A 9,995-nucleotide genomic window follows, 5' to 3' on the forward strand; every position below is an offset into this window, starting at 1 on the left:
CTTTAAAAAAATAGTAATTGATATTCAGGTTTTTCAAATCTCCAGAGAGAGGCATATCCAGTGGAAGGCATAAATAGAAACACCTGTTTGCCACGGCACGGATGGATGGTTGCAGCTCCCGGCAAAATACAGCTTTTCAATGCCAGGGTGATGAGATAAGAGCCATCCCAAAGAAGACAGGATGCGGCTTAAGGAAACTAACGGTTGTGCCAGGTACGGCTTTTAGAAATAACTAAAAAGAAAAACCATGTTTAACGTCAGGTACATTTTATAACCTACCTCATTTCAATAAGGATTTGAAGGAGGGCTACAAAAATACATAGCAGATCATGATGGTTAATTTTATGTGTCAACTTGGCTGGGGCATAGTACACAGCTATTTCATCAAATGTTATTCTAGATGATTCTGTGAAGGTGTTTTTAATGAGATTAATATTTAAATCAGCAGACTAGAAGTAAAGCACATTATCCTCAATAATGTGGCTGGGCCTCATCCAACCAGTTGAAGGCCTTAAAAAAAAAAAAAAGATTGACCTGGATGGACCCAAAGGGTATTATGAAATAAGTGAGAGAAGTCAGACAGAGAAAGACAAATACCATACTATTTCACTTAGGTAGAATCTAAAAAACGAAACAGGGGCGCCTGGGTAGCTCAGTCGTTAAGCTTCTGCCTTCGGTTCAGGTCATGATCCCAGGGGCCTGGGATCCAGCCCCACATCGGGCTCCCTGCTCCGCGGGAAGCCTGCTTCTCCCTCTCTCACTGTGTCTCTCTCTGTCAAATAAATAAATAAAATCTTTTTAAAAAATAAAAAACAAAACGAATAACCACGAAAAGAAGAATCAGACCTATGAATACAGAGAACAAACTTGTGGTTGCCAGAGAGGTGGGGGGGGATGGGTGAAGGGGAGTGGGAGATACAGGCTCCCAGTTCTGGAAGGAAAAGTCATGGAATAAAAGGTAGAGAGCATAGAGAATATAGTCAACGATATTGTAATACCATTGAATGGTGACAGACCGTAGCTACACTGGGGTGAGCCTAGCATAACATATAGAATTATTGAATGACAATATTGTACACCCGAAACTAATGTAACATTGTGTGTCAACTATACTCAAATTTTTAAAAAGATGATAATAAAATAAAATAAAAAAGGCTGACCTCCCCAAAGAAGAGGGAATTCTGCCAAAAGACAGCCTTCAGATTTGAACTGCAGTATCATCTCTTCCCTGAGTCTCCGGCCGGCCAGTCTACCCTGCAGATTTTGGACCTGTCAGCTTCCACAATTACCTGAGCCAATTCCAAGAAGGAGAAAAAGAGAGAGACAGAAACAGAGACAGAGACAGAGAGAGAAGAAGAGAATGGATGTCTGAATTACTTACCTATCATATGAATGCTTTCTTGGATTATACACACAGTTGTTTAATGTGGTATAGATACAGTCCAAACTTTTATATTAGCTCTAGACCTGGACACAGGGCAGGGACAATCTTTTATATTGGTACTAAAAACAGCATTATGGACTTCATTAAACCTGTTTTATCAAGGAGGATTATAGAATGGCTGTAAATTTAAAAGACTTCTTAGCTGTTTGGGGAAATTATTATTTCCAATATAAACGTTTCCATTCCAACAAGCTATTATTTTTTCAATTCTGAAATTATATTTAAAATATGTATAAAAATTGTATTTCATATATATATAAGAATTGCTCCCACTCAACTTCATCACCATCACTTTTTTTTTTTAAAGATTTTATTTATTTGACAGAGGGAGAGACAGCGAGAGAGGGGAACACAAGCAGGGGGAGTGGGAGAGGGAGAAGCAGGCTTCCCGCCAAGTGGGGAGCCGGATGCAAGGCTTGATCCCAGGACCCTGAGATCATGACCCGAGCTGAAGGCAGTCGCTTCACCAGCTGAGCCACTCAGGTGCCCCACCATCATTTTTTTACTAATTGCCTTGTTTACTTGAATTACTTATTCAAAACAGCATTTGATTATTCAAAATAATATTGCTCAATTTTAATTGAATCCTCAAGCAAGCCAGCATGCAGCTTCTCAGCTTGCATGGTAATTCATCAATACATTCATTATGCATTTCTTATGGATAGGACATGGATTAAAATGAGAGATTTGGTTGAAGCTATGTCTACTTTAGGCAGAAAAAAGGAGAAATAAAATACACATATAAAGAGATGTTTTTCTAAGAAGTCTAAATGCTCTACAATATCCTATCAGTTATTTTCAACTTTATAGGGCACCTTTTCTCTATAGAGTTAAAAACATCTGTCTGTACCCCAGGGAGTGACATTTTTATCTACAACCAAGGGGTGAATGACTTGAGGCCCACAACAGCTAATTAGTTGGTCCAAAGCCACAGATTGTTCAGCGCAAAAGACTCTTCCAGAACCGAAAAGGGCTAAACTCCTTCCTTGGTCAGTGCATTTTCTGTGACTTATCCCACCCATTTTTATGTTTATAAAAGTAATTAGAAGGACTACAACTGCATTTCCATAGATTTTGTGTGGTATCAGCACTTACAAACTGACAGCAGGAGCAGAATTCTGCTCTACATTCAGAAGTAGGTTTTTTGCAGGGTGTTTGTGATTTTTTTGTTACGGATTTGAATGCCTCTAGGCTAGGATACACTTCCCAGGCCACCAGAATCCTTGCAACTGACTGAAGTCTTACCTGCACTTCACTCTTTTAGATGCTCTGCTAATGCTGAAGGTCTTTGAGCTTGGGTCCTTGATCTATATGGACTAGTTTCTCTATTTCCAAATTTAATCCTTTTTTTTTATTTTGGGGGCAGGGGAAGAAGGAGAGGGAGAGAGAATCTCAAGCAGACTCCCTGCTGAGTGGGGAGCCTGACAACGTGGGGCTCAATCTCACAAGCCTGAGATCATGACCTGAGCCAAAATCAAGAGTCAGACGCTTAATCAACTGAGCCACCCAGGCGCCCCTCCAAATTTAATTCTTATTATACTTCATTTAAAGCCATTTCTTCCTTTTTAAGTTTTTTATTGTCATTCCTTAAATCTTCTAACCTAGTCTCACTTTCATAAGTGTTATCAAATGTATTCATTCAGCAAATAGTTACTGTATCCTTACTAGAATGGTCTAAATCAACAAAAAGACAAGGCAGCCTACTGAATGGGAGAAGATATTTGCAAATGATATATCTGAAAAGGGGTTAACATCCAGAATATATCAAAAATTTATACAACTCAAAATCAAAGATAATAATTTGATTAAAAATAGGCAGAGGATCTAAATAGACATTTTTCTGAAATCATAGAGATAGCCAACAGACACATGAAAAGATGCTCAATATCACTAATCATTAGAGAAATGCAAATCAAAACCACAAGGAGATATCATCTCCCACCTGTCAGAATGGCTAAAATCAAAAACTCAAGAAACAACAAGTGTTGGTGAGGATGTGGAGAAAAAGTAATCCTTGTGTACTATTGGTGGAAATGCAAATTGGTGCAGCCACTATGGAAAACAGGATGGAGGCTCCTCAAAAATTTAAAAATAGAATTACCATATGATCCAGTAATTCCACTACTGGGAATTTACCCAAAGAATATGAAAACACTAATTCAAAAAGATATGCACCCCTGTGTTTATTACAGCATTATTTACAATAGCCAAATTATGGAAGCAGCCCAAACATCCATCAGTAGATGAATGGGTAAAGATATAATGGAATATTATTCAGCCTTAAAAAAGAATGAGATCTTGCCATTTGCAACAACGTGAATAGACCTAGAAGATATAATGCTAAGTGCAAGAAGTCAGAGAAAGACAAATACCTTCTGATTTCACTCATATGTGGAATTTAAGAAAATAAATGAGGGGCGCCTGGGTGGCTCAGTCGGTAAGCGTCTGCCTTCGGCTCAGGTCATGATCCCAGGGTCCAGGGATTGAGCTCCACGTCGGGCTCTCTGCTCAGTGGGGACCCTGCTTCTCCCTCTCCCTGCCCCCTGCTCAGGCTCTCTCTCTGTCTCAAATAAATAAATCTTTAAAAAAAAAGAGTATAAGTATCATGATGAGCACTGAGAAATGCATAGAATTATTGAATCATTACATTGTGTACCTGAAACTACTATAACACTGTATGTTAATTATACTTCAATTGAATGACAAAAAAGAAAAGGATATAGTCCCCAAAAGTTTTTGCTAAGACCCAAACTGAATACATACTCACTTATACATCAGCTGTGCTAGATTTTAAAGTATTTTTTTCTTTTGCAGTATCAAATGATGTTTCTATAACTAACAGCTTTGTGGAACAAGTATCTTTTTTAGGAGTCTTCCTTCATTTTAACTTTCACCAGAATAGCTAGCGTTTCAAGAAATGTGCCTCTCAAGACTTGTTTTGCAAGCAGACCCTACTCCTTTTTGCAAACAAGTCTTACCACCTTCCTCCCTTTCCCACCATCCTCAACCACATTCATTACAGGTCACGTTATAGGTTGGAATAGAAAACAAACTCACATGAAAAAAAAGTATTCAAACTTTAAATTCTTACATATTTTAGATCATTGGTTCCCAAGTCCATCTGCTTGTCAAAATCATTTGGGGAATTTTTTGTGTGTGGAGGGGGGTGGTGACTAATGTAGATTCCAGGGCTCCACTCCAGACCTATCTCAAAATAGAACCTTGAAAGTAGGGCTCAAGAATCTACATTTAAAATAAAATTTAATATCTTAAAAAAAAAACCTCCCCAGTTGACTTTGAAAAGTAGCTGGACTTGGGAGCCACTGTTATAAACTATAAGGACTTAAGAAATTCCGAAACCATCATCTGTCATGGCTGAGCAGTCAGGGAAAACTCCATGGCAGAAGTGGGATTTGCCTGAGCTGAGTAGAATGTCAAACATAGTAGACTGCACACTGACAGGCAGGGAAAGGGCACAGGGTTCTCCAGGAATGAGTAATAATATGACAAAGGTAAGAGGCAACATAAGCTGGTACATCCGTGGCTCTGTGAGCTGATTAGATTCACCAGCAAGCAGAGCTGGTACAGAGAGAAGTGATAAGAAATAGGTCAGATAAACAGGCACCTTACAGTTAGTTTTAGTAAGTAATGGCTCAAGATTCAAGATAGATCAGTGTGACACAAAGAACAGGAGAAAGGGAGTCATGACCCTCCTGAGTTTTAGCCCTGCTCTGAACTAACCAGTAAAAGCCCTGAGATAGGTGATTCTGAGCAAAAGGAGTTTGTCCCCATCTGTGATTCTCAGTAAAATGAAAAGAGAGGACTAAATGGCATCTGAGATTTCTTACAGATCTAACCTTTATGATTCTATTTCTAAGTCCCACTATTTCATCATTTCCAATGAATCCTTTTAAGCGTTCTTTGCTGTTCTTTGAATTTTACCCCATCCCTTATGGAGAGAATACATCGCCCAGTAATGTGAGCAATGGTGGGTGGTATTTTCATTAATCTCACGGTAGGAAGTCCTGCGTCTACCTTCTAGTAACAGTCAAGCTGGAACAATACACACCTTTCTCCAAGGCTTGCTCTACAGACTTTGTGACCTCAATAACGATTTTTTTTTACTGAGATAAGGCCTTAAAACACACAGACCTAAAATGGATTCATATGCCTCCTTGATCTAGAAGAATAAAAGTCTGTAGCAAATAACATGTTAGACAAATCTGATGTGACAAGCATATCTGCAGTAATAGCCATTTTTCCCAAAGGACTTAGTGATATATGAAGACTAATATACTCACGGGATAATAAAGACTACACCCTCTATTTCCAAGTACACTTGATACAACCCCAAATCAATTTTCTCCTCTTTTGAAGTTAGTTCCAATCTGTCAAGATCCATCCCTCTTTGGCCTCATCTCCAGCCATGTCCCTTTTTCTGTCATATTATTTAATGATGACCTCTGCAAATCACAGACATGAAGATCCCACGGAAGATGAAATGTCATCGCTGAGATAGAGAATTCAGTATTACCCACTTTAAAACTGTCTTGCTGAAAGCTGATGAGATTATTCTCATAATTCTGGGGAATAATTCTTTTGTTATTTTCCATAAAGTATAGAATAAGGTCCAAAAAAGATTTCAAGGACAGAGGAATTATAACAAAAGTCTACAAACAAATCAAAAAGCAAGATGAAGTTAAGAAAGCCTCTGGTCCTTAAGTCTACTTAGTGCTAGGACTCTGTACTATATTAGGGATCTCTGATGGTTTATCTGAGTTCCAAATAGAAGACTTAACAGGTTAAAAGCTGTAGAGGAAATAGAACAATTTACTCAGAAAGCCCTAGTTCTATTCCTCTTAGATGATTTGTGTCCTGACAAATGATCTATTTAAAAGTGGTGCCAGGGGCGCCTGGGTGGCTCAGTCATTAAGCATCTGCCTTCGGCTGAGGTCAGGATCCCAGGGTCCTGGGATCAAGCCCCGCATCCGGCTCCCTGCTCCACGGGAAGCCTGCTTCTCCCTCTCCCACTCCCCCTGCTTGTGTTCCCTCTCTCGGTGTGTCTCTCTCTGCCAAATAAATGAATGAATGAATTAATTAATTAATTAATTAATTAAAAAATAAATAAAAGTGGTGCCAGGAGGTAGTGGAACCGATTTCCTATTAAAAAAAAATTCCCGTCATTAAGGAATCCTTAATAGTTTACTGACCCATGTTTATTATAATTAGAATAATGTATAAATATATATGTAACAGAGTTTCAAAAACAAGCCAGCTAGTGCATAAGGAAAATGTTACAAAGCAAAATCTAGTATAGACTTGTTACAGTGGACATAAAGCTGACCACATATGTGATAAACAGTGGTCTTTCTGAGCTGCAAATTATCAGAGATAGGTTTATGGATAATCAGATTTGAATTTGACTTTGGGGGATCAGCACAGTTAAAGACCTTAATATTTGGAGGGTGCTCCCTGAACGTCCTGTCAATTCGACCACCTGCGTGAATTTTACATTTGTCCTCTTCTCTCCATCTGCTCTACCACTGCCCCATTTCCAGACACCATCAGCTCTCACCTCTATGCCTGCTACAGCCTCCTTTCTGTTTCCTCTCTGGCCCAATCCCATCTGTTGACTGTGTCAGCCTACTTACCATTCCTGGAACCTACCAAGTGCTTTCCACCTCATTGCCCTTGTCTGTAGCTTGCACTGCTGTAGTGTGTCCAGCATATTAGCTGCCCAATAAATGTATGTTGAATCAATGAATAATTGTTTCTTCTTCTGGCTTGTAAGCTCCACAAGAACAGAGATCGTATCTGTTTAATTCCCCCACTCTATTCCCAGAAGCCAACATAGCAGTTAAGACCTAGTGGGCATTCCATAAATTTCTACTGAAAGAAAAGAAGGGAGGAAGGGAAGAAGGGAGGGAGGAAAAATTGAGCAAACACCAAGTCTGCTACATGAGTTTTGCTCTAAGAACGTGTTATTATCCTCATCATTATTATGATAATTCTTAGTTCCTTTGGAAGCACATAATACCACAATGACATATTATGGAATAAAACAGGAAGGCCTGTTTGGCCCTATTAGAATTGTTTTATAAACATTTGACAAAATGTGCTGTTCTGAAAAACAACAAATGGTAATAAAAATTTCATAATTGCACCTAAATTAGCCCCAAAGCATTATCAGTAATACCTATGGTCTGTATTTCCAAACGCTACCTAATAACTAAATATGCATGTTTTCAGCCATGTCGACAGCTTTCTACTTGAATCTTAAGAATGACTAGGCACATGATAGAAACTATCTTATAACAACCATGAACGGTAGTTTGATTCCTATGAAGTAATTGCATATGCTCAGAGAAACATCATGTTTCTAATGGTGGAGGTAATACTGCTTCAGTGACACTATCCAATGAACTGTATTTTTGTTTAGTACAGCAAGAGATACACCATTATCTGCTGGATTTAACAAACATGTATCATCCAGGCTGTTTCATATTTAGTGCCCCAGGGTATACAATGCAGGTAATAATGTATTATGAAAGGAAAATTGTTTTGCACTCTTCCTTGCAAATTATTCTTTCTATCCAATTCTCCGTGTGTTCAGAGATTTTTTTTTTCTTTTAAAAAAACGTAACATTTTGAAGCCTAGAGATGTGCATGGTATTTGACCAAGGTTAATAACAAAATTGTAATTTGTTAGCCCATTTAGGAACTTCTAATACAGTATAAAAACAATGTAAATACAGAAAAGAGCTGCAAAGACCACTTTTGGGTAAAGAATTTACAAACATATCATATACTTTGTGGGGTGTATGTAAGGTCTACAAAGTACAACCTTGGCCTCATTCACCACAATAGAAATTTTAACCTCACAAAAAACATCAACTACTGGGGCGCCTGGGTGGCTCAGTCGTTAAGCGTCTGCCTTCGGCTCAGGTCATGGTCCCACAGTCCTGGGATCAAGCCCCGCATAGGGCTCCCTGCTCAGCAGGAAGCCTGCTTCTCCCTCTCCCATTCCCCCTGCTTGTGTTCCCTCTCTTGCTGTCTCTCTCTCTCTGTCAAATAAATAAACAAATAATCTTTAAAAATAAAAGACCACCAACAATTTTTCTCAAATCAGAAAAACTAAAATTGAATGTACTTTAAGGTAAAAATATATGTAACTTAAATAAAGGAAGTTGGAACTAAAATTTCCTAACTGAATATCTGTGATTTTGTTTTAAGAGTACTGGTCCAGGGGCTCCTGGGTGGCTCAGTCGGTTGAATTTGCAACTCTTGATTCTTCTGGCTCAGGTCATGATCTCAGGATCGTGGGATCGAGCCACACGTCGGGCTCTCAGCTGGGCATGGAACCTGCTTAAGATTCTCTCCCTCTCCCTCTGCCTCTCCCACCCCTCCCCCTCCCTCCCCCCCCCCCCCCCCCCACCATTCCAAATCCTTTTTCTCTAAAAAAAAAAAAAAAAAAAAGAGTACTGGTCCAGTTTTTATGAAGTAAGATTTCTCTAGGAACAGTACACTGCCATCTGCCATCTCAGGAGTTACTTCTCTGGGATTATAGTTGACCTTAATGATTCTCTTTGCTGTCAATTTTTATGATTAATTTGATCTTCTTTTGATATGTTAATAATACAGACCTTCCATTATAGCAAATTATCCAGTTTCATTCTTTGCTTTTCTTCCTGACCATTAACAACAACAGTGTACATGATTTCCTAAAATTCAGTAGGCTTACAAATTAGGCTCTTTTTTTTTTAAGATTTTATTTATTTATTTGAGAGAGAGAGAATGAGAGATAGAGAGCACGAGAGGGAAGAGGGTCAGAGGGAGAAGCAGACTCCCTGCTGAGCAGGGAGCCCGATGTGGGACTCGATCCCAGGACTCCAGGATCATGACCTGAGCCGAAGGCAGTCATTTAACCAACTGAGCCACCCAGGCGCCCCACAAATTAGGCTCTTTAGACCAATTTTAATTTCCTCTAACTAGAGAGAAAAATTGCAAAATACAGAAGAGCTCTAAACAACACCGTTACCACAGTCGAGTCAAATTGAGCCCCCATCCCCATCATGGCAGGAACTGACCAAATGGCCACAGCAAGGCCTGCAGCTCATGGGCCCCGGGCCCCAGGACCTGGGGTTAAGTACAGCTGCAGAAAGGGCCTACAAACAAACAAACAAAATAAAATAAAATAAAATAATACCAGTATTCTGCCTTTGAGTTAATCCCTGATAACATTTTTGTCATCCTTTTCTACTTAATGTATTTAAGTAGTCACTCATGCAATTAATCAACAAATATTTATTGATTGCCTACTATGTGGTACTCATTGGTCCTGGTATTGGCAATATTACTATGAACATAACAGCTAAAATCTCTGCTGGAGATTACATACTGGAACTAACATACTGGTAATGGAAAGAGATAATAAATAACCATATAATATGGGAATGTAAGGATTTCAGCTAAGTAGTGTAATTTACAGAAATAGGAACACCAGGAAAGGAAAACATTGAGAGAATCACAAGTGTGATTTTAGATGTATTCA

General features: G+C 38.9%; 1 non-coding gene across 1 annotated transcript; it reads left to right on the forward strand.

Annotated features, from left to right (window-relative positions):
- The first annotated feature begins 9,482 nt into the window (after positions 1-9,482).
- LOC112822873 (small nucleolar RNA SNORA5) lies at positions 9,483-9,608 on the forward strand. Its single transcript, XR_003207855.1, has one exon. It is a non-coding gene; the product is annotated as a small nucleolar RNA SNORA5 (small nucleolar RNA).
- Positions 9,609-9,995: the final 387 nt, after the last annotated feature.

This window comes from Callorhinus ursinus, unplaced genomic scaffold (assembly GCF_003265705.2).
Source record: "Callorhinus ursinus isolate GAN/ISIS: 27379988/994484 unplaced genomic scaffold, GSC_fseal_2.0 scaffold8, whole genome shotgun sequence".
Lineage (NCBI taxonomy): Eukaryota > Metazoa > Chordata > Mammalia > Carnivora > Otariidae > Callorhinus > Callorhinus ursinus.